This window comes from Callithrix jacchus, chromosome 7, assembly GCF_049354715.1.
Source record: "Callithrix jacchus isolate 240 chromosome 7, calJac240_pri, whole genome shotgun sequence".
In the NCBI taxonomy this organism is placed as follows: Eukaryota; Metazoa; Chordata; class Mammalia; order Primates; family Cebidae; genus Callithrix; species Callithrix jacchus.
In genome coordinates this window covers 127641285-127667960 of record NC_133508.1, presented here as the reverse complement: position 1 = coordinate 127667960, position 26676 = coordinate 127641285, and the positions used below count along the sequence as shown (strand labels likewise).

Here is a 26676-nt window from a genome sequence, read left to right as displayed (position 1 = left end):
ACTGCAGTGCCTGGGACACAGTAGACACTAAATAACAGTTAGCTATTACTGTCATCTCTCCTGGGGGACAAGATGCCCACCAAGTCCTTTAACAGGTAACGAAGAACATTGGAAGAAATTGAGCTCAGAAATAAGATATAAGTGAATATTATTGTTGATTCATGTAAGCCTGCTCATTCATTCAGGACGTGTTTACTCAGGACCTACTTAATGCTGGTTACCGTGTTAGGTTAATAAGGCAGAACGCCTTAATGAGGAGCGCATACATATTGGAAAAAGCAAACCCATAGAAACAAAATAACAATTCTTGTATCATCTTTGCTAGTCAAAGATCTGAAGGTATGCACTGATGTTAAGTCGTGTCCTTGGGAAATCTGATCACTTGTAAAAATCTACCTGAAGTAATGACCCCCTGAGCTCTGGCTCACATTTGAGGCAGCTTTGAGGACAAGTACACATGAGGTAAGGAAGGGGGCACAGCTTCCCTGGGGTCTGATCTAAAAGGGCACCCCCAAACCCAGAAGATCCTGGGCCCAGGAATGTCTGTCAACAGTAGCTGCTGTGGCAGACCCACCGATGCTCATCAGGAAGGCAACCAACCAGACAAGTCAAATTCCCCCTTTAAATTAACTTCTCGGCACATCTTTCTGCAGGGTGTGTGTGGCTCTAGAAGGCAGCAGCAGCAGGGGCCCAGACCACTGCTTTTCTTTCCTCTGTTGTTTATAAAATTGAAGAGAGAAGAAGCAGCATTGGTCTCAAATTAATCTTCTCCTCTTCAGTCTGAAGGATGTACGCATCAGGTCCATCGTCTGCAAGCAAAATGTTCTGCATGTTCTCTTGAACAAAGAGCATCTGTGACCAGTGGACTTGCCTGTTACCAGTACGTGATAAAGGGGACAGTGTAACAGCCTCAGCCTTGCTGGGAGCTGCTTCCTTTCTTTTTCTCTTTTCTTTCTATATATATTTTTAAATCCTTTTTAAGAGGCAGCAGAAAAGGCTCTTCTTTAGAGAAGATTTCCCGGTTTGAGGGAGGGTTAAATAAACAAATGATAACAACACCAATCAACCCTCTTTGCTTACAGCCTGCAGAGTCAATCTGCCTCCTGGCTGTGGAGCTACCAACCAGCAAAGGCAAACTAATTAGACACAGACAAACACTTAGGCAATCACACCTTGTGAATGTAAGCGTCTTCCTGTCATTTGGCAAGTCTCTCAGCTGCCTCTGAGCGTGAGACAACAAATCCCCTGCAAACAAGTTCCTCACGCTCCCGGTTAGTGAGACCTAACGGATCACAATGGCTAGAGGTGAAAGGTGGCAGTCTCGTCAGGTAATGACATCTCTCCAACAGCCCATATTAAAACAGCCGCACTTGTTTAGACTAGCCTATTTGCACCTACCTACAGAGGGCCTTTTTAATGTAATTATTAGCCTCTGCCGCCCTGCTTAGGATTTGAAAATATCGTTCATTTTCATCTTGCTTCAGCTACCGCTGCTATCTCCTATTTGGGCTCAGTCACCTCATCCTCCCACAACTAAGTGTAGAAACAAGCATGAGCTAGAAGAGCTGAATTAACAAGAACAAGTTGGCAGGTGAGTTATGTGACAAAAAAAAAAAAAAAAAAGAAGAGCTTTGACAATATATTCTAATCACTACCTGTCTGTGGAAATCTTGAAAAAATTTAAATGGCTTTTCTTAGCAAGACCAAAAAGCTATTGCAATAATTGACCAAACCTATAGATGTAAAAGCAAAGAGGCTGGAATCTAGTAACAGTATGCAGCAGGTAAACAATGATATGTTGCTTTAAAATAAAACAGAAAGAGGCAAGAATCTATTGACAGGCTGGGCCAGGAGTTCTGATAACTGCTCATCACAGTGCAGAATTTGGCCTTTGACATTTTAAGTAGCTGGAAGGGATGGTCCCACCTGACCTCACTCTGTATTATACAAACAAATGCATCGCCATGTAAAAGTTTGGCTGATACATTACAGACCTGTAGGTCAAAGACCAGAATTTCTAAGTCCCCCAAATGGTTTCCATCTCTGCTTATAAGTGTCCAGGTCATATTCGGGCAGAGCAGTGAGGCATTTTATCTACCCACTATTAATTGTTAAATATCTGCCGTTGCTTGGAGCTGTGCTCACTTAAAAATGATGCAGTTGACTTTCTGTCGATATGGCTTTCAATCTTGCTCCTCAAACCTTACTGGTGCTCTCATTGCTCTGTAGTTTGTGGCCATCACTTATTAATGGTTATAAACAGGGATGATTTTCTTCAAAGATAACAATAGCTTAAACTGTCACTGAGGAGAGGCATTTGTATAAAGGAATGCACAGCTTCCTATCTTCTTGCTGCATTTTTCCTTCTGTGCCTTCTCCTTTATCTCCTTTCTCTCCATCCCTCTTCCCCATGGAAGGGGCATATTTTATAGAAGTCAGCTTCCAGAAAAGCTTTGAATGAAAAGAATAATTAGGGCCACAGAGACTCCAGGATGGGATAATATGGACTAAATCTCCAGGACAGAAAAAATTAAAAGGGCCACCTGTAAAGAGCATGCCTAGAAGGAGTATTTATTCTACATGTCTTGACCTACTATTTTGTGCCAGGTACTGTGCTAGGTAAGCAGGATAAGAAGAAAATCGTGAAATGGTCCCTGCTTCAATATACTGAGGAAAAGAGAAATCATGGCATTTGTGAGATGATTCTATCCTTAACCTGTTTCTAAATCAGCTGCTTATCAGTGCGTTAGCCACTCTGTTACCACCAACTTGGCATCACTAGGAAGAGATCGCTGCTCACAGCTAAAAATAAGGACAAAAATTCAAATTCAAAACAGCAAATGAGAGGAGATTACAGAGAAAGGACATTGTTTTTCTAGTAAATGACACAATTTTAATGAAAACTTTTAGACAGGAAAATAAGAAAAACAAGAGCAGAGTATTGTTCTCCTCTCACTGATTCTTTTCAAATCGGGGGGACTCCAGGAACAAGACGGGGCCACAGAGCAATGCCTGAAATGCCCATCCGCTCTTCAAATTCTGATCCAAATAATCAAAAAGATTCACAGAAGGGCAAAAATCGGCAAAAGCCCTGAAAGCCGATCATGACAGGTCATCATAGGCGATGTTCAAGGAGGGGGTTCCACTAACTGCTAAAATGAGTGAGGATAGATTTAAAAGCACACTCTTAGGATGTATACATATCTTTTGAATCCAAACAGTATGAAGGACCTTAAAAATGATAGAGAAGGACTTTGATCCCAGTGTCTGCTCCCAACCCCAGCACGCACTAATCAAGAAAGGTGCGGTGACCAAGAAAGTCAGTGGCCACCCTTCAGCGGCACTGGATAGCCTTCTGAGCATCCAGAAACCCTACTGCCCAGCAGCGCCTGCCTTGACGTCATTCCTATGGCAGCAACACAGGAGTTTCAAGGATTAAGTAGCAGAATCTTGCATCCTGGGATATAGTCTCCTGCAGAAAAGAAAGAGACTTGTCTCCCTTGCAGAAAGGCAGGGGAGGAGTCAGGAAGAGTTGTGGGAGAAGACACACTGAAGTGCATTGCCTTTTAGGATCTACCATGTCACAGGAACTGCTGCAGCCTCCTCCTCACTCGCCAGCACAGCCATGGACCCCTGTCCTCCACAAGGCCAGAGGCTGAGCCCATCAGATGGCCCTCCACCCCCAGCCATGTGGCTCTAACAGTCCAAAGTGTTTTCACCCAAGTGAACAATGAGGGGTGTTAGGCCTGCTCACGAACGTCCCAATCTAGCTGCAAATGCCTCACCTGGATGGATGCCCCATATGCTTAGAAAATGAGAAAAGGGAAAGTACTGGGGACTGTGAGAAAACAACTCTGTATCAAAAAAAAAGGTATATCCCAGAATATTCAGATCACACCTCAAAAATGTTTCTACAGGAAAATTTTTTAAATATTAGAAATATTTGCTAGCCCTTCATGAAACCAAGGCAGGGATACATGGGGTAGAATACTATGAAGAGAGGCAGAGCTGCAAAGGAAACTAGGGAAAGAGAGCAGGGCATCTAAAATGGAATCGTCCAGGAGAAAAATCACATTATAGGCAGAAATAAGGAAAATCATCACTATCGTTTTCCTCTGTGTTCTCAGGAGCTTTCTCAACTACCTTCTCCAAATTACTGTTTTGTTTTCTATAGAGATGGAATATAAAAAATTGAAAGACAAGGCTGGGTGCAGTGGCTCACCCTGTAATCCCAGCACTTGGGGAGGCTGAGGCAGGTCAGGTGTTTGAGATCAGCCTGGCCGACATGGTGAAACCCCATCTCTACTAAAAACACAAAAATTAGCCAGGTGTGGTGGTAGGAGCTTGTGATCTTAGCTACTCGGGAGGCTGAGGCAGGAGAATCACTTGAACCTGGGAGGCGGAGGTTGCAGTGAGCCAAGACCACGCCATTGAGTTCTAACCTGGACAAGAGCGAAACTCCGTCTTAAAAAAAAAATCACAAAGGCAAGAGATATGGAACACCAGCTTAAACTTTCTTTAAATTTATTTAAAATTCTTCAAAATGTTAAGGATAAGCAGTCAGACGAAAAGAGGGGGAGAGGATATGTAGTGGCTACAACTCACATCATAAACTACCAGAGACTTTTGTTGTCCGTGTCGTTCACTTCCACTGTTTTCTAAAGTTTCCTCCTTTTCCTATTTCTTAATAGTTCCTAATTATACCACGGCTTTTAAAAGAGCTACCTAAATAGGACAACTTATACAACTGTAAAGTATAACAGTAATGTATACATATTAGTGTGGGCCATAAACGACTCCATCAAACACATATTGAATATCTGCCTGCGATGGTCAATTTTATGCATCAACTTGACTAAACTTTGGCACCCAGTTGTTTGGTCTGACACTGGTACAGATATTGCTGTGGGGGTGTGTTTTAGATGTAACTAATATTTAAATCAGAGTAAAGCAGATTATCCTCCATAATGTAGATAGGCCTCATCTAATCAGTTGAAGACCTTAAGAGAAAAAACAGATTTCCCAAAGAAGAAAGAATTCTGTCTCAAGTTTTCAGCCTTCTGCCCTGAGAAATTCAGACTCAAGACTGAAACATCACTTTTACCCAAATTTCTATAGCCTGACCTACAAATTTCAGACTTTGTAACCCCCACAATTATGTGTGGGGGGGATATGGGGGGGGGTGTGTGCCTCTGACTTACATGCTATCACGTACAAGGTCTTATGCTACATTCTTGGAGGTCCACAAATAAATAGCACCTGCATTTCCATTACCAGGAAATACATATCTCACTCAAAAAAAAATTCACCCAACCTTCTGTGTGCCCAGCAGTATGCTGGAGCTGCAAAATGAATAAGCAATATCACTGTTTAAGGTGCTCACAATCTAGCCAAGAAGATGACATGCACGAGATACAAATTTATATTGGATCATGGGGAAAATGCCATAAGAAAAAGGCAAACAGTTTCCAGGGGTGTTTAAGGAAAGTCAAGAGCTTCTGCCAGAAGGAATCTGGGAAGGATTCATTAAGAAGGCAGCACTGAGCCTGAGCGCTCACACAGTGGGAATGTGCCAATTTAACTTGAACCATTGGAAAACCCCATTATAGGGGTTAGAGTCTGCAAGTCACTGGAACCCCAAATGTCCTGTAAGCCACAGATTGGAGGAAAAGATGATCCATTTGTAGGGGCTCTGCACAGCATTGGTGTTCTGTGTCCACCAGGCAGAATTTCTTCCAACATTCTTGGACTAGGCAGCCAAGGGCAGGGTCATGCAAGTGACACAGATGCTATACAGGTCAGGTGGCTGCCCTAGCTTCACCTGGCCTTTGCCAGCATCAGGCAATCAACTAATGGGCAGCCTGGCTTCAGGAAGCTTTTCAGAACAAGTTCCAATGTCTGCTTGGGTCAGTACCGAGTTCTCTGTTTTTTCACACTCTCCAACTCTGAGTTGCTAGCTATGACTAGAGCAAATTATGAGGACAGGAAATTATTTTCATTGCATATTGCTTCAGTAAGCAGAGAATTAGAAATATTCCCATCAAAAAGCTACTTACAAGTGCTGGTGACTAAGCAGGGGTTGCAACCCAAATGTCTTAGGGTCCCAGGTCGCCTAGCTGTGTAAATCAGGGTGGGACAGAGTCATAGGGAGCTGTGTAGGCTGGCAAAAATTCTCCAGGTGCATCTGCAACAAGATTTGGCCCTTTGTCCTACCCATTTACTCCCTATGGCTTAAAGAGTTAACTCTATCTTTAAAATGCAGGTATTTGAAATAACACATTCCCAGAAGACTCTACAATGCTAAAGTTTGACCAAACTACTTACAAAGGTTATACTAGGATTGGATGCCAGGGTACCTTTTATATTTTTAATCTTTCCCCTTCTGAATAAAAGCCCTAGGAACTACCAGCAGCAACTGCTTGACCCAATTGATGCTATGATTTCGGCAGGAAAAGGTGGTCTCAACTGGGGAGTGAGATGGAATTATGCAGGATCCAGGGCTCCATATGGCCCCTCGGTCAGGGGTACCATTAGAGTACATCAAATGCATTACCTTCTCTCAAAGAGCTGGCTGGGGGCCTTTTCGTTCCATCTGACCACCTGTCCCTTTTTCCTTCTCTGTCACAAAGACTTCTTCCTCCCTTCATACTATACCAGTACCACACACTCAGCTCTTGCCAGTCACAGCGGAGGTGGAGGAGGCGCTGAGATCTCAGGAACTGCCAGTTTGATCAAGGCCTGGCACCCTTCAGCTCTCTCTAAGACTGGAGAGAAGTCAGCTGTCTCTTCAAGAGAGGATCTAAGAGAGTCACTGGTTCAGAATCCAAAGGTCATTAAGGAGTGTTCATTCTTTAAAGAGCCATGAAGATGCAAAAACATGGGAGAAGGCAGGCCCATAAATGTGTGGGCAGGGGGTTCTGGATTCTCAGGTTGATTGAAACAGTTTGCAATGCAAGGCAGGGTGCCCTTCACTTGGCTCATGTCCAGATGGAAATATTTTGCATCTGTTTGTGAATTCATGTGTTTAAAAAAATGTTTTTGTTAAGACAGAGTGACTCAGGTATAGGAAACAGTATAGACAGAAATGTTAAAAAAGAAAATCACCCTCCTTCTAACTGTGCCTAGAATCATAACGGCTTTCAAAACAGTTTGTGCAGCACTATCCTGAGTGTCCGAACTGGAGACAGTCGCATTCTGCTTTTATATCAGGACCCCTCCCTCATTCCCATTCATTATCTCTTCCCAGTGGAGCTCTCTGAATAAACCTGTCACTCCTCAAGCCAGCCTTTCTCCGCAGCACAGTGGAGATGCCAGCCTCCATGCTTGCAAAGAGACAAGGCAGAGGTCTTCACTGTGTGTGACATGCAGGAACATTGGCCCCTGGCTGGAACTGAAAAATAGAACTACTTTTGTCTCGGGGACAGCTCAGTTTAGGGGGAAGACAAATTCTAACCACAAAACAGGATATTCTCAATGCTTCTAGTTGCTTGTAAACATGCTTAGCACAGGTCTAGCTCTATAAAGTAAGTGTTCAACCAATGTTTTTGGTTGATTAATTGATCAAGTCTCCTCTCCCAGTGCATGCTCTGAAATGCTTCCCATGGTTCTCCTTCAAAATTTTGCTGCCCAAGAACGTCCTGCTTTAGAAACCTCTGCTTTAAGGTGAAATCACACCAAGAAGAAAAAACACCTACCCATCAAGGAGCCAAAAGAAGGCATGACTCAAAAATGGCCAGAGGCACTTGAAAGCCCAATTTCACTTTTATTCAGTAACTTCACTTTTTTTGTGAATCATCGATATGGAAAGAGAACTTCAATTTACCCCAAACTCACCAAAAATGCTCTTGGCTGGAGAACTGGAGGGATCTCCTTAAACGTATATAATTTTGGGGTCTACATTCTGTGGTTTTCAACCTGCATTGCCAGCTATACGTTGCCACTACTGAGAGGTGTGTGCAGTGATGCTATCAGATCACCCTTCTGTTTTCCAGAGACTCCTGCGGTCACTTTGGAATTGAGTAATGTGTCTTTATTAAATGGTGGCAATGGGAAAAATGGAAAGGAAGGAACTATTAACAAGATATGGTTACAGCCAAAACTTTCAGCTGCTTACGTTTTCATTTCCAGAGAGAAAAATCCCTTCTGGTCCAGCTGCCGTAGACACCATCTCAAATTATAACATCCTTACTGTCTTCCAAGACCCTTCTCAAATGCAGCCTCTATAGAGTCTTTCTAGATTCTACTGGATATGACTTATTTCCCCAACTCTCATGTCAGACTGCCTAGTATCTAATTCCAGCCCTACACATTCCAGCTTCAGGAAACTGGGAAAGTTATTTAAACACCATGTGCCCTTATTTACTCACCTGTAAAATTGGGAGAGTAATACACCCTAACTCAAAGAGTCATAAATTGAACCCATGAATAGTGCTTAGAAGGCTATCTGGCCTATGTAACACTTGTGGAAGCTACGTGCTATCACTTCTTGGCCTTTGGGTTAAGATCAAGTAAAGCTATTAGCTATGAACTCCAATAGAACTTGTATTTCTTGAAAAGATTTTGCCTTACTTATTTGTATAGTCTCTTGCCCCTCTACCTTGCTCCACTTTTCTTACATGTTCTTGCTCTCTCATCTCCCTTAGTCTGGAGGGTTTTTAGGTGAGTTCAGGGTAAGTTGAAGTTCTCCATCTTAAAGTAAGGTGCTTGGGAGTAGGGACAGTATCTTACCTTTGTGGCTTGTTCATATATATGGCGACAAATATTGAAATTAAACAGATAAGGTTTACATAGTGCCTAACATAAGCTACACTCTTATACTTGCCGGATTTCTGTTGTCATAATCTTATACCAAGAAGAAGAATCCAAGTGTCTATATCGAATGTGTGTCTATATCTAATGTGTGTTTATATACCTAAAGTATATATCTTTGAAAGTATCCACATACAACTGAGAAACAAGACATAACACAAAGTCACATTTTGCCTTCTGGTACTCTGCCAAGACTGAAAAAGGTCTGACAGCACACAGAAACTTTTCCTGACATGCAGAGCTGTCACCAGCATTTCTCCACCTTCCCAGTGACATACAAATGCTCCAGTCGATGCCAGAAACATTGGCGACCAGAGCAAGGATGATGCCCTGCCCATAGTTAGTAGTTACTATATTTATTTTCACTCTGATCTGTTGCCAGCTTCATTCCCTTCAGATCCATGGCTATATTATGAGATATGATTTTAAGTCTTCATCATTTGGCTTGTAGTATCTATTTTCAAAAAGCTCTTTTGCGAATTCAAGGTAAATCTAATCGTTGTTTTGTTTAATGTTCTCAACAGTCAACACAAACCTTTCCTACATTTCTTTTTGCTTTATTCTTTCAGGATTTTGCCCCCAAGAACTCCTTTTGTCAATCTCTTCTTCCCGATGCTTCCACCCTGGTACTTGATCATTGTAAGTTTTTCTGACTGATCTCCAAAGAGATGAAATTTTCTGGGCTCCCCTATAGAAACATCTGGGGAGCAGTTTGGAATGTGATTGGTGTATTGACAGTTCTGAGTGGCAGAAGGGTCACTCAGATGGGACTCTGAAGGAATGGGATGGAAAAGGATGGCAAGGAAGGCCTATTTATAAATCAGGTTCAGGCTCAGGATCCAACGAGGAATAGGAGTACAGAGGCATCCAGGGCTAGCAACAGTAGGAAGCCGTTGCCACCATGGGCCTGAAGGAGCCAGGGAAGGAAACAATGTTCCATGGCAGAACTTGGTGAGAGCTGCAGCCTCAGATAAGGGGCCAGCTGGCAGGAGCTATGGTCTGGGAAGATGCAGACTGTACCAGGCAGGGACAGGCAGGTGTTAGAGCCAAGGGGTCAGGCACTTGGAGCCCACTGCAGAGAAGGAAAGACCAGAGAATGACTCTCACAGGGAAGGCAAGGAAGGGTGAGCAGAGAATAATTAGCACAATGTACATGAAAGTGCATGTCTCTAAACCTGTACATGAAACTGCACCCTCTCACCCTGAGCACCACAGTGAAACTTCATCCACACAGCCTTCCCAGGAAGCCTAAAGAACTTCCTACTTGTTTGACTCTAACATGCCTTCGTTAGGGTTACTGGAGAGAAGAGGTCATTTTAATTTCTAAAGACAGAATGTGGTATAACCTTACTTGTGGCTGTGATTCTTTCCAACGCTCCTAAGATTTGTGCTACATTGCTCTTTGGGCTGCAGAAACATAGTAAGGAGGAAAATTTTCTCTTTTCTAACTGATAATGTCTAGAATAAAAACAGCAATTAATGTAGATTCTATGGATTTTCCTTTTTTTTTTTGAACTGGGTGATTTTATGTGTTCCAACTATAGATATAAAGCAATGGTCTTCAGCCAGGCTGTTTGTCAACATCAACTTCAGAATTTGTGTCTAGTACAGAATTTGCAGTCTGTCCCATATAGCCTCAGTGGAGAATCACTCATTTAAAATTATGGACACATGATTAGGAAGCTCAACATAGAAATTTGCATCCAGGTCTCTTTGATCTGTCAGTAGAGTTTAACATCATTCTATGTTATGTTTTTAAAAGATCTCCCATGTTAGTCACAAGACAATTGATTAGTCAGAGGTATATACCCAAGGGAAACAGAATTTAACCTTCTCATGATTTCATGCCTTTAAAAAGAAATGGATTTAATTCCAATTGAGGCTTTTCACAGATGGAATTAAAACTACTTGTGTTGAAGACCAAGACTTTGGCATTTTTGAAAATTAAAATGAACAAACTAAGGCCAGGTGTGGTGGCTCACACTTTGGGAAGCTGAGATGGGCAGATAGCTTGATCCCAGGAGTTTGAGACAAGCCTGTCCAACATGGAGAAATCCTATCTCTTTTAAAAATAGAAAAATTAGCTGGGCATGGTGGTACACGCCTGTAGTCCCAGCTACTTGGGAGGCTGAGATGGGAGGATCATCTGAGCCCAGGACACAGAGGTTGAAATGAGCTAAGATTGTGCCACTGCACTCCAGCTTGGATCATAGAGTGAGACCCTGTATCAAAAATAAAAAAAATTTTTTTTTAAAATGAGCAAACTAAAACTTACCTCTCTGGCCTTCCAAACCCAGCTCAAATGTCTCCAGAAAATAAACAATGCAATGTATATTAAAAGGCACAAAGCCTTTATTCTTCAATATCTCAAACAGGAAGCAATCCTGTCATCAATTAGCAACATATTCCATGCTACTTCCTACTTTGTCTTTGTTTCCTTATTTGTTTGCTTGTTGATTTTATCACTTTTCACTTTCTGAGTTTTTAAAAGGACTCATTTGCGTACATGTTGCACATGAACATGAACATTTTAGGGTCAGAGATCGTATGTTGCTCATTTCTGCATCATTACCCAGAGTGTTTGTCCATTGTAGGTGTTCATTCTGTTTGTTGAATTAATACATTACTTTAAAAAGGAACGTATTTCTTTCAAATGACTAAGTGAAAAAAATGCACCTGGTACTAATAATGTTTTGCACTGACCTACAGCTTTCCCCGTCATACCAACCCATGGTGCCATTCTCAGTTCTTCAGGTCCAGGTCCAGACTAAAAGGAAAATCTGGATCCCAGATCCAAAGATTCCATGCTCAATTTTAATACTGAAGTCACCATGGGTTTTAGGTCCACAATTTCGGGAAACTTTTGCAGACAAATGTTTATATGTATTTGGTGGACTTTCTTGAATTTTGTATAATCTCTTGATTTTTCTATTATTATTGAACCTCTCGGGAGGTCTTGCCTGACAAATAACAAGCATCTTCCATTTATTTTTGCTCTACATCACTTTAATTAAAAAAAGAGAACTACAAATATTATTTGATAGCCAAAAACTTCAGTAAAAGATATGTTTTGGAAATACCACCCCTGAAATCATGCATGTGATGAAAAAGGACTGGAACTGATGAATTTTAATATAACTAGGCAAAAACCCAATGCCTCTTACACCAGCTGGTCATCCTTGCTTTAGCCATTAAAAGTGGCCTTTTTTGTGGCTAACAACAGAAAAGTCGGTCAATCAGGCACAGCTGTAGGTCTGGGCTTGGAGCCCACTCTCAACCTTGCCCCTCCCTTCTTTCCCCCAGGCTAGGATGGAATGAAAGGGTCAGGATTGGCAGTAGGCACAGGGAAAGGGAAAACCAAGACGCTTAAATCCAGAGGAAAGATTGATTGCTGCAGCATCTCAGGCCTTAGCCCATTAGGTAAAGTTTAACCTCTGCAAAGCAGGTCACTTGGCAAAAATGAATGGAGAATACAAACTTCAGGTTGAAAGACAAGAGGAGGCGAGGGGAGATGCTCTGCTGCATATGGTGTTCCATTAATAGGTATCACACTCCATAATGGGAACATTTTTATACAAATGTGTCCTTTGGAATCCAGCCAAGAGCAGGGCACCCCAGTGAAATCACAATGCACAGCTAATGAGCTATTTTTGGTGAATTTGGCACTAGAGACTAATAGAACCAATTTGTCCCCAAAATGTTAAATCATTTAGCGCTTCTATGGAGGTGCTAAGTGCATCTAGAACTTTTGGGGGCTGTTGATAAAATTTAGAGACTACTCAAAAGCCTTCAGTCTTGGCTTGTAATCCCTGATCCTCAGATTAGAGGACTGCTGAGCACCTGAGGAGACTCTGAGCAGCCTGCTGCTGGGGGAAGCAAGTGGTCAGATTGAGTCACAAATGTGCTCCCTGGCCTGATGAGAGACTGAAGAGCTAGTGAGCATTCTTTCTCAGCCATAGCTGTCAACCTGCACCTCTGCTGTAATCACTGACCTTATCTTTTCACTCCCTACCCCCACATTCTGCTGGCCACTAATTCCCTTTCTGTGCACTGTCAATCTCCCAGGCCTGTAAACAGAATGTTGACTCCTCCCTCACATTTACCATTTTCCTGTGTATTTCTCCTCTATTTCCTCTATTCCAGCCCTCAGACCTATGCCCCAGGATTTTAAAAACTGTGCTGGAACTCTGTCCCACTAGCCTCCCTCACCTCCAACCATCCTACATATTAATGAAAGATGAATCTTCATAAGCCAACACTCTCAAAAAGTTGTTCACCAATTTGGAAACTTTCAATGGCTCCCCAGTACCTGCCACATCAAGCCTGAACTCAGCCATTTGATTGCCAAAGATGACACCATTCAACCAACATAGCCTTAATTTCCATGAGCTGTCTTATCCTGCTGGACTCAGGAGAACCATTAGCCATCATTGAATAAATAAATCCCTGCCACTGCTCACGCTGGAGCCCAGTACAAAGAGTGAACAAGTTACACAGAGCTGCCAATGTGAGAAACAATAAAATCCAGAAGTAAAATCTGCAATTTAAAGCACATGCCCTTGTGAACTACAATTTAGAGCTCAGGCTAAAAAACACCATTGGTTTTCTTGGTCTATGGCCCACTCACCTCTCTCCACACAAAAATGGTCCCCTTCCCATGAATACAAAGTTAGTGCAAATCTATCAAACTATTTTTTATGGTGCAATAACAAATAAGAGCAATTTTATTGAGATAGCTGATTGCCCGACATCTGTCCTCTGCTCTCGTGAGGTCCTGTGTTCCACAAAAACCTGCAGTCACGCTGACTCTGTGCCCACACATCTGCATGGCTCCTCTTGGCATGCTCCTTCCCACTACTCCCCCCATCCAAATCCCATCCTGCAAAGCTTGATCTGAGCTTCATCCCCTCAGGTGTGCTTCCCCTACAAACCCCCGCCCTCCGAGATTTTATTCTTGAACAATATTACAATATTACTTATTATTAAAGACAAATGTTCTCTGTAGTACTGATTGCTAAGTACCTCATAAGAGCCATTTTTGTTTCCTCACAGAGAAGGGCCATAACTTAAATGTATGTTTCCACATAGTGTTATGGTCATAGTAGATGCCAAATGAGTAGCTTTTGATTGGTCAATCTATTCATGCTTTAATTCTATCATTATATTACTAAAATAATGCTGCATACGTTGTGGGGCTCAAAAAGTTAGTTAATCAATAGACACTTCGTGAAGCATTTTCTAATCTACTACTGGTAGGTTAAAATATTCTCTATCAATCAGTATGGCTTCTGTGCTACAGAAGGTTAACTATCCTTCCAAAATTTGTGCCCCCTCTTCCTTTAGATAAGAGTTGTTCCTGAGAAGCAGCTCTCTTGCATCTACGTGAGGCCACCAATGGAATGTAACCAAGATCATTTCTGAGCCAACATGGCTAAAATGTGGGTATGCCTTCTCTACCTTGCCTTTTCCCAGCTGGCGAGATGCTACCTGGTTGCAGGTCTCTTGAAGCTTTAGAGAATGGTGGAGCCAAAAATTCAAAGAAACTGGTTCCCTGAATCCCCACAAGGAAGAACCTCCTGCCAGTCACTATCATGTGCATTGGACTGTCACATGTATGAGAAATGCTTTTATCATGTTTAGCTATGGAAATCTGTGGTTTGTTACACCTTAACAATCACTTACCTACCTCTGAAAGAGTAAAGTTTCCACTGAGGAGAAGAGAAGCTCAAGATGAGAAGCAATTAAACTCTCATGCATTAATACATGATGAGTTACCCAGTTGAAGGCTAATTGGCTTCCAGAGCATGCCTCTGGACATTTAATGAGGAATTCAGGCATGTTCCACCAGCCCTAACAAAATAGTTTTACTGTATGTTCTAACATACCCAAGCCCAGAGTTACAAGGATTACATGAAGATGCCTTAATCTCTCTCACCAAACTACTTTCCTGAACTAGAGAGCCATGCAAATAATTGCTGCTAGATATCTCCAGCTGGCTCTTCCACCGGCCCCTCAAATTCAGGGTCCCTAATGCTGATCTCCTCTCCCTGTCCCATTCACCCCAACCATATTATTCCTCCTCCTGAATTTCCTAAGTGACACCCAATACCTATCTGAAAATGGGCCTTGACTTCCACAAATGAACTTGGATCTCTCTGCTCCTGTGCTCCTCTACATAGTTTACCTACTTCTTGCATAGCAACAGTGTGCTGTGATCATTTGGGTAAGAATCTATCTTCCCACCAGAATACAAACTTTCAGACAAGAACCAAATATTTTTACCTGCATCGTCAGAGCAGTCAAATATTTGCTCTATAAAATAATAAATGATCATAGGCTTAAACTATACTGCAAAACTTTTTAAAGGATACATAGGAGAAAATCTTCATGACTAAGCAGGTTGGTCAAGAGTTTTTAAATATGATATCAAAAGAATAATCCATAAAATAAATTGATACACTGGACCTCATAAAAATTGAATGCTTTAGGGCTTCAAAAGACACCAGTAAGAAAATGAAAACACAAACCACAGATTGGAAGAAAATAGTTGCAAATTATATTTCTTTTCCTTTTTTTATTTTTTTGAGATGGAGTTTCCTTCTTGTCACCCAGTAGGCTGGAGTGCAATGGCGTGATCTCAGTTCACTGTAACCTCTGCATCCAGGGTTCAAGCAATTTTCCTGTTTCAGCCTCCTGAGTAGCTGGGATCACAGGCACCCACCACCATGCCCCACTACTTTTTATATTTTTCAGTAGAGATGCTTTCACCATGTTGGCCAGGATGGTCCTGAACTCCTGACCTCAGGAAATCCATTTGCCTTGGCCTCCAAAGTGCTGGGATTACAGGTGTGAGCCACCATGCCCAGCTGCAAATAATATTTCTTTATAGAACTCATATCCAGAATAGGTAAAAAGCTCTTATGATTTGATAATAAAAAGATAAAAGACCGAATTTTAAAATGGGCGAAGGATTTGAATAGACATTTCACCGAAGAAGATATACGAATGGCCAATAAGCACATGAAAAAATGTTCAATATCATTTGTCATTAGGGAAACGAAAATTAGAACATCAATGTCATATCACTGCACTCTCACTAGAAAAATTATAATAGAAAAAGACAGTATAAAGTGTTGGCATGGATATAGAGAAACCAGAATTCTCAAAAGTCTGCTACTGAAAATGTCAAGTGATGCAACCACTTTGGAAAAGAGTTTGGTCATTTTCTAAAAGTTTAACATAAATTTATCATATGACTCAGCCATTCAACCCTAAGCATCTCCCTAAAAGAAATTAAAATGTAATCTACACACACACACACAAGTGAAAATGGGTCAGGCACAGTGGCTCATGCCTGTAATCCCAGCACTTTGGGAGGCTGAGTCAAGCGGATCATGAGGTCAGAAGTTTGAGATCAGCCTGGCCAATATGGTGAAACCCCATCTCTACTAAAAATACAAAAATTAGCCAGGCATGGTTGTGTGTGCCTGTAATCCCAGCTACTCAGGAGGCTGAGGCAGGAGAGAATCACTTGAACCCGGGAGGTGGAGGTTACAGCGAGCCGAGATGGTGCCACTGCACTCCAACCTGGGCAACAGAGTAAGACCCCATGTCAACAACAACAACAACAAAAACTGAAAATGGGTGTGTACACAAAGACTTGTATGTGAATGTTCATAGCAGCATTAGTCTTAATAGCTCAAGAGAAGAAACAGTCCAAGTGTCCGTTGACTGGTGAACGGAGAAACAAAGTGGATTGTGGGTACCATTGTACAACCCTGTCAATTTGCAAAACATCTTTGAATTGGATACTTAAAATAGATACATTAATGATACACAAATTACGCCTGAATAAAGGTTTAAAAAAATAAGTGATAGCTTTATATCTGTACAGATGTCACAAGTACCACTATAATGACAACATGTATTTATGTACCTACCACGTGCAGGCCGTGATCTAAGCATTTTATACCTATTAACTATGTATACATGGAATCCTCACAAAAATACAAATACATAGGTACCATTGTTATGCTATTTTGCACATAAAACTGAGGCACAAAGAGGTTAAATAACTTGTTATGTCACATACCTAAGAAGAGGTAGCTCTGCAAATATTAGGAGGGAATGAAATGATCAAACCTCTGCAATTGATATATCAAATACATGTCTCATTTTTCTCAAATAATCATGCTAAATAAACAGTGTTTGGACTACTTATTCTTTTTCCCTTTAGCAACAAAGAACTAAAAAATTTAATCTGAAATTATACAAAAATCTCATAAGTATCATTCAATACCAGTCATTTTTCACAGAGGAAAACTAGTATTTCTGTTAAAGCACTACTATAGAAAGGCAGGATATTCACATCGGCATCACAATTTGCTATCAAGTGCAGGCCCTGCTAATCGTCATTCTACTCCAGTTTGTGGATCCAGGTCTTTTTGACCTCAGATGGAACTAAAAGGTGCCAGTGCTCAAAGTCTGCCAAAGTGAAACTCCCACTTCTCTTTCATGAAAACCAGCCTCACATGCCTGTGCCCACATCTGCACCCACCTCTCCACAGAATCCTCAACAGTGTTCTCTCATTTTCAAACCTGCCACCTGTCCCTGCCTTAACATGAGCTGTGTGTGTGACACACATTTATGCTCCCTATGAGAAATAAAAATTTTATTTAGGTATAAAAAGAACCCACCTCTGTTGGATGTATCCAGGCTCAATTATACTACAAGTTACACTCTGCAAAAAGAAACAAAATATTAAAGCCATAGAAAACCATGTGATTTTATTTGGATATCAGTAAACAGGCTTGTTTCACCCTATTTTGTACATTATCAAATCACCAAATAGTCAACCCAAGTTAAGTCACATGAGTGACATAAATGTGAGTAGGAAAATAGTCTCACTTTTGAAAAAAAAAAAAAAAAAAAAAAAGAGAGAGCAAGAGAGAAACTTTTAATTTTGCTAAGGGCCACCTGACCCAAATCTACAGTTAACTAAAATGTCTGCATTTTGACATAACTAAAGATAACAACTTGTGCGAGCATTCCCTGCAAACAAGATTTCTTTCCCTCTGCCCCTTCTTTTTTTTCCACCCTACCCTCTGGATTATAAGAATTAGCTCCTTTTTACTGAGGCTGAATCAATAATTTCATTTCTTCATTACTAATCTTAAGACAATTGAAGCAAATAAAAAATGGAATTTGACTTGCTGAGGCTTAATTATTGATGCGGTCTTTTAAAAACATTTTTGGTTCTCTGAAACAGTTTCTCAGAACTGTGCTCCATTTTCTCATTGGTTCCCTATTCCGTTTGTTCTTGGCCTCTGTGTTCCTTTTCGATTTTCTACAGGTTAGCAAGTGCTGCATTGTCTGCTTTTGAAATGTGTCTTTAGGCATGCTTTTGTTTGACAAGGAATGCCAAGGCTGAGCTGACAAAGTCTGTTTGAAAATCTTTTTCCAGGTATACAAGATCAGTAAGCCTGTTCAATGTATACTATGATTAGAATTTTTCTTCAGATATTTATATCAACATTTCAGTTTTAGGAAGAGATGTTTTCTGAGCCTACCTGTCAGAGAGAAACTTATGAAAGGTAAGAACTCTATCATGTATATATTCAATTGTAGAAATACATTTGTGGTAGAGTTGACATCCTCCTGCTTTATGACTTAAAAGAGAGGAGGCAGGCTGCAATTACAGTCACACTCCTCCCCCAGGCTGAAACAACCTCTCCTTAGGAGTTCTGGCCTTCAGATATGGGATTTCAGGTTTAATTTGGAAAGAGTTAGGAGGTTTTAATCCTAAGAGTTTGTCTCCTGCATATTTACCTTTTGAAAGTAGGAAAAATGGGGGCCACAGTGTGAGGAAAACACAGCTACTGAAGGAAAGTGTGTCTCTGTAAACTTACACACTAAGATTGCAATCTATCAATGGGAGCTTATAAATGTGTAGGGTTTTATTCATCAAAAAGCTTTATATTCACTTTGGCAAATATTCATTGTTATCACGGATGTATTTAAAGTTGGAGTACATTCTACCCAAGATCTTACCAAAATTAATATATTTCAAAATAAAAATCTATTTTAAATTGCTACTCTTATGAAATAAAGCTTAGCATATTACAATAAGGGATGTCACTTTAGCCACCAGCTAGTTATCCAGACCCCACCAGTCTGGCTTACACTAACTTACTGTAAGAAGAGTCTGGAAAGGACCATATAATAAAAAAAGTTTGAGTGGAGGGTCATATCAGCCTAAGAGGTGAAATAAATATTTTAGTAGGGTGAAGTAGAAAAATTAATTTCAAATTAGATTTATTAAGTGACTAAATCTATTGATTAAAGCGGGTCCCACAGCTTGCCAACCTGAAAACACTTTCTTACCCATTCCAGTTAGCTGAAACACACAAACAGAACCTCACACAGTTTACCAGGCATCCCTAAGTTCACTGTCAACTAATTCAAACTAATCTTCTCCCTAGTTATTAGTATAAATATTATATTATAAAGGACTGACTTTGTCTCCATGAAAGATTATAACTTATGACTTGGTCAATGTATTAGAAAATATTCATTAATCATGTACTAGGCAGAGTTCTACATACTGAAAATGCAACTGCAAATAACACAATCTTTGAACTCAAGGAGTCAGACTCCAGTGAAGGCATAAAAAGAATCAGGTGTGTTCTCAACAAGGTCAAAAATAAGAAAAGAACTGAAAAGTCCTAACATGTAAATAATAATTAGTCATTTAAAGTGCTTTGCAGAATAAGATGGGGAGAATAAACAGATAGTTAAATCAAGCTTGAGACTGTATGTAGTTTTCTCTTTAAAAGCATTTTAGACAATAATGTTTTTATGTTGTATAATTCATCATTATTCTTCAGGGCAACATTGACATAACTACATTCCCTTTTCAATATAGTTTTCTATCAAGAACATTAAGTTCATATCCTATTCGATTCTGCCACTAAAGTATATGAATGCAAGACACTTCCCATTAAAATCACTGAGGATTGATGAACCTTTCTTTTTCTTGTTTTCAGGTGATAACCAATGTTGGTAATATGCATCGATGTAAGTTTCTAAATCCAACACAGAAGGGGGTGGGGAGGCAGAGAAGAAGAGACATTTCACACTTTACTAAGGCCTGAGTGCCAGAACCTTGCTTTGAAGCCCCATCCCAGAAATGATTGGTTTCACATGCTGATTTTACCTTATTCTGAGGTGCTTTAAACATACCTAAAAGAGAAAGAGAAAAGATATGCCTATTCTATTATTAAAGTCAGAAGATAACAGATGTTGGTGAGGTTGCAGAGAGATGGGAACACTTACATACTGCTGGTGGGGATGAAAATTAGTTCTGCCACAGTGGAAAGCAGTTTGGAGAATTCTCAAAGAACTTAAAACAAAACTACCATTTGACCCAGCAATCCCATTTCTGGGATATTCCTAGTGGAATAGAAATCATTCGACCAAAAAAAAACCACATGGACTGATGTTCATCTCAGTGCTATTCACAAGAGCAAACACATGGAATCAACCTAGATGCCCATCCACAGTGGAATGGATAAGGAAAATGTGGTACACATGTACCATGAAATAATATGCAGCCATAAAAAAGAACGAAATCATGTCCTTTGCAGCAACATGGATGCGGTAGGAGGCCATTATCCTAAGTGAACTCATGCAGGAACAGAAAACCAAATACTACATGTTCTCTTTTGTAAAAGTGGGAGCTAAACATTGAGTACACATGGACACAAAGAGGGGAAAAACAGACACTAGGCTTGAGGGTGGAGGGTGGGAGGCAGAGGAGAGTTGAAAAACTACCACTAGACACAATGTTCTCTACTCGTATCATTTGTATATCGAACCCTAGCAACATGCAATTTACCCATATGACAAACCTCCACCTGTAGCCCCTGAACCTAAAACAAAGGTTGAAAAAGAAAAAAAACCTAAGAGGACAGACCAGAAAAAAAAAAATTTCCTATTACTTGGTTAAGTGGCTTGGTTTTCACACCAAAGCAGATTAAGTGATGAGTACCATGCTAGATGGATCTACATAGCCATCCTAATGTTCCCCTCCAGCCACTGAAGACCAATAGCAATAAAGGGTGTTTTTGTGTCTATTCATTTGGCTAACTTGGTGCAGCTGTTCAGAGTCTTTCACATAAAGAAGGGCTAAACCCATGCCAGATACTTGCAGTGTAGTTTTAAGATATTCTATAAGATCATTTCTGCCATGGGGGCCAGAGAAAGTTTCCCAATCTGTACTAGTGACATGAGACAGGAAAAATAAAATGTCATTTTAAGATGGAGGCATATATACAGCCTATCCATTTCATTTTGTGTTTCTGCTAGCTTTAACTGGACGGACACATTATACAGAATCTCTTATTTTTCTCTACTGAAATTCCAGAATTGTCTATGAATTCCCAAGATGAGAATATCTAATGTACTTTGGAAGGTGTTACTATGCTCACAAATTCAAATGATAAAAACAAATAGGGCTTTTCAAAACATGCATAAAACCAACATACATGTTAATGCCCATGGTCTACCAGCTTAAGATGGAGGGCCCCAGAGAGAAGCACTTCAGAATTCCACAACTACACCTACTTCAGGGCTCATTTCAGGAATGAAGAGTAGATAATCATTTGTTTTGGATGCACAGGAGGCGAGCAGGGAATTTGAAAGGTGATGGAGGGAATATTCTTATTGGGGATAAAATGGAAATTATTTACTCTAGCAATCCTCGTTATCCTGTTGATTTCCATCCTACTGACATTAAGAGGTCCTCTTATTTTCCCTCCCACTTCTCCCTCTGCTCTTACCATTTTCTATTCCTTTTGATTGCATGATAAAAATTTGCAAGTCTGAAACTTACATTTCACCTGAAGTGTTAATATTCAAGCTCCATGTATTAAAAGAAGAATGGGGAAGGCTCCACTTTCAAACCTGTAATCAACTCTCTAGTGTGAGAATTTTGACAAGCAGAATTGCATGTCCACTTATCCATGTATCAACATTTACCAGTGTTGCTTTTACTGGCTTGTTTCTAGTACAATCATTTTATGCAAAATTATAAATTCATGTAAAGACAGAGTTAAGGAAAGATTTTTTCAGGTGTGCTTCATGTGCAGAAAAAATAAAGTCTAATTAATTGCTTTTCTTTCTTTTTCTTCACAAGATGAGAAATGAATTTTGCTTGTGGTTTTTGTTGTGGTGAACAGATCTTCCTGAAGAAGAAGAAGAAAAAGATTTCTTAGACCAGAAATATTCTCAGGGTATTGACAGAAAGTCCATTAAGGAGTTTAATTCTGCTGAAATAAGATCCCTAGCTGCCTTGTGCTGGAGGCATCTCATACAAAGGGTGCAATTTGGAAACTTGATTAAGTAAGTTCTGCTGCTCCTCCTTGGTAGAGTGGTACCCTGTCCAGTGGTCCACAGCTTCCTGAGCCCATGCGTCCAATTCATCATTACTGCACTTCATAGTAAACTCCAGAGAGTCAGACCGGCTAGACTCCCAGCTCAACAAATGTATTAGCCATGGGATCATAAGTCTAGGGATTTTTTGTTGTTGTTGTTGGTTATATGAGTAAAAATCTGATTTAAAAATTTACCTCACAGGGTTGTCCTAAGAAAATAATTTCTTTAAAACACCTAGCACAATGTCCAACATATAGTAGATGCTCAAAAATTATTGTTTTCTTTTTTGAAAACATATCCCTACCCAGAACTTACTCTCCCCTAAACATTTTGGGGGGAAGAAAACTAAGTAAGTCTCAATAATGCAAATAAGCAACTTACTATGAACCTACAACTATTCAATCAAAACAGAATGCAAACACTATTTTTTTTCAAAAGTGTATGCTATACTAATTACATCCAAAGTACCTGCCTTCAATAATTTGTCCCAAAGGGAGATTATGCCTATTGATACGGGTCCTGGGTCTAAATAACAAGTCAACATGACTTTGATTCGTTTCCAATGTGTGTAGTTTAGAAAGAAATCTGAAGAATTTCCCAAAAGCTCTTCTTTCTTAAAAATCCTTGAGGGAAATTACAAGGGACTTTTAATCTAGAACAGGGGACTCTTTCTCAGATGTCTCATGAACCAAAGTGAAAGAGAGGATGTAACTAGGACCTGCTGGGCCCCAAGCTACCTTTGTTTAGGTAACCATAACAAAGTGCCCATCACCATGTGGTCAATTTCTTGAAAAACAGAGCTTCCTCTCTCAGTCACACATGCTCATCTTACTCCTTTCCATCCTAAAAGGTGACTTGAAGGCCAAATAGTTCAGAGTGTTGGACACCAAAGAGCTTCCAGGGTCAGGCCACAGTGACCACAGATATCTGAAAATGAACCAAATCACAAGACCTCCATAAAGAGGGTAACTTTACTCCTCAGTATAGAAGAAAAGACCCAGAATCCAGCTAAACGCAAGTCTCACCACTCAACCCAACTGGAGGAGAGCTGGGGGCATGAGGTGAATATTGGTAAGACCATCAATGAACCATGGCTTATGCTGAAGCCTTCAGATCCGTTTTGAGGCTCCTCATCCATCAAAAGACAGTGTAAATGAAAAAAGGAATAAAGCTACCTGTCACATACACACAGTTTGAGTTGTTCTATTAAAATGGAAAGCAAAAATGCTTTGAGTGTATTGCTTTCTAGTAACAGACAAGAAAAAAAGAATATTTTAGACAGTTCTCTCTCTCTCAGCTTAATAGGATAAAACTCCTGGTCTGATTCCAATCCCATTATCAAAGGACCATTCACCTAATGTAAAAAAGTCGCTCTTCATCAATTTATCATTAACAAGAGCATTACTACCTAATGTAAGGGAACTGCTCTTCCCCCAGGGATTCTGTTAATGGGAGGCTGGAGGCAGATAACAAGCATGGGAATAGGTCGGCCACAGGAGGGAATGCAATATACATGTTCTGTATTCCCAGCAAAGGACACTGCACAATGGCCTTCTATGACTGATGAGCTCCTGGCACACTAAAAAAAGAATGGAGGGGGCTGAGGTGACAAAAGTTTAAACTTTCACAGGGCCACCTTCCATACTCTTTTTAAGGAATCTATGCTTGTTTTTAATACACATTCCCCAGTGGCTCTTGGCTCCTGCCCAGATTTCTCATCCTCTCTTTAAGAGCATGCAGACTTGCAGTATGACAGTGATGCATCCGGGAATAATAAGACAATGTAAATGAGCACATTTTTCAAAGACTAAGATGCTGCCATTAGTTCCTTACTAGGTCATCCTGCAATTACAAGGTGTTGTTCTAAACTCTCTGTTGGTATTAACTAATTTAATCCTTCCAAAGAATCCAAGCATTTGCTGTTATTTCGCCCATTTTTACAGATGTGAAAGAGGAAGCACAAAGATGTCTAACAACTCTCTGTTGCAGAGTTAAAATATACATGGTAGACCTAGGATTTGAACCCAGCCCTTCTAGCACTGGAGTCCATGCTCTTAAGTAGCATACTCTAATGCCTGTCAATCCTACTACTAATAAAGTAAGAGCAGGCAAATTAATATATGACTTGAGGGATATATGAGGTAACCGAAGCATAATCAAACATTTAGGCTGGTAAAGCTGGGTGCTTCAATCAGATCATGAACATTGTATTCGAACCCAGATTCAACTCTAGAGCAGACTCTACTACACACTAGTCAGTGCAATAAACTGAATGTTTACGGCCCCCAAAAGTCATATGTTGAAATCCTAACCACCAACGTGACATTATTAGAGGTGGGGCCTTTGGGAGTTGATTCAAAGAGAACCCTCCTCAAGACTGAGGTCATGCAGTGTCACCAACACTGTTGCAGAACAGGCCCATCTACCACCGCCATCAGTGGCCTATGTACATACCACGCCAGGTCTGCCTTCAGGCTGGCAAGAAAGAAAAGATGCTAAGGGGCGCACATACTATGTCAAGCATAACAATCAAACCACAACTTGGACTCGACCTATCATGCAGCTTGCCGAAGATGATGCATCCAGATCAGCCACAAACAGTAACAACCATCTAATCAAGCCTCAGCTCACTGGCCTCATAGCCTCAGCTTGCCAATAGTAAATTTATCTGCCCCGCTGGAGGGTGCCAAGGACTCACCCTTACGTCGGGCTGTGAAAGACACCCGTTCCAACCCACAGTCCCCACAGCCATCACCTTACAGCTCCCCCAAACCACAACACAAAGTCACACAGACCTTCTTGCCACCCGGCTGGGAAATTGGATAGCGCCAAACAGCTGGCCCTTCTTCATTGATCATAACACAAAGACTACAACCTGGGAAGATCCAGAAGACCCGCATTTGAAATTTCTGGTATATATGCGGTCAAAGACATCTTTAAACCCCAACGACCTTGACCCCCTTCCTCCTGGCTGGGAAGAAAGAATTCACTTGGATGGCTGAACATTTTATATTGATCATAATAGCAAAATTACTCAGTGAGAAGACCCGAGACTACAGAACCCAGCTATTACTGGTCTGGCTGTTCCTTACTCCAGAGAATTTAAGCAGAAATATGACTACTTCAGGAAGAAATTAAAGAAACCTGCTGATATTCCCAATAGGTTTGAAATGAAACTTCACAGAAACAACATATTTGCAGAGTCCTATCAGAGAATTATGTCGGTGAAAATACCAGATGTCCTAAAAGCTAGACTATGGATTGAGTTTGAATCAGAGAAAGGTCTTGACTATGGGGGTGTGGCTAGAGAATGGTTCTTCTTACTGTCTAAAGAGATGTTCAACCCCTACTACGGCCTCCTTGAGTACTCTGCAATGGACAACGACACCCCTCAGATCAATCCTAATTCAGGCCTTTTTAATGAAGACCATTTGTCCTCCTTCACTTTCACTGGAAGAGTTGCTGGGCTGGCGGTATTTCACGGGAAACTCTTAGATGGTTTCTTCATTAGACCATTTTACAAGGTGATGTTGGGAACGCAGATAACCCTGAATGATATGGAATCTGTGAATAATGAATAATTCAACTCTTTGAAATGGACCCTGGAGAATGATCCGACTGAGCTGGACCTCATGTTCTGTATAGATGAAGAAAACTTTGGACAGACATATCAAGCAGATTTGAAGCCCAATGGGTCAGAAATAATGGTCACAAATGAAAACAAAAGGGAATATATCGACTTAGTCATCCAGTGGAGATTTGTGAACAGTGTCCAGAAGCAGATGAACACCTTCTTGGAGGGATTCACAGAACTGTTTCCTATTGATTTGATTAAAATTTTTGATGAAAATGAGCTGGAGTTGCTGATGTGCTGCCTCGGTGACGTGAATGACTGAAGACAGCATTCTATGTACAAGAATGGCTACTGCCCGAACCACCCTGTCATTCAGTGGTTCTGGAAGGCTCCGCTGCTCATGGACGCTGAAAAGTGGATCCAGTTACTGCAGTTTGTCACGGGGATATTGTGAGTACCTATGAATGGATTTGCTGAACTTTATGGTTCCAATGGTCCTCAGCTGTTTACAATAGGGCAATGGGGCAGTCCTGAGAAACTGCCCAGAGCTCACACATGCTTTAATCACCTTGACTTACCTCCATATGAAACCTTTGAAGACTTACGAGAGAAACTTCTCATGGCCATGGAAAATTCTCAAGGATTTGAAGGGGTAGATTAAGCACTCTCTACCTCAGGAGTGGTTGTTCTTCAAGCACCCCGAGGTAGAGGGTGTGCAAAGTTCTGCTTGCACTTTTGCATTTTCCCAACAGACTTTTGCAGAGGCGGTGGCAGAGAGCAGCTACAGGCATGGCCCCTGGAGCCCAGCCTTCGCCAAGCACTCCTCCAAGTTCGGATGCGGGAACCGGTCCCAGCTTAA

General features: G+C 40.9%; 1 pseudogene; it reads left to right on the top strand.

Annotated features, from left to right (window-relative positions):
• The first annotated feature begins 72 nt into the window (after window positions 1-72).
• Window positions 73-26676, top strand: LOC100408056 (E3 ubiquitin-protein ligase NEDD4-like; annotated as a pseudogene).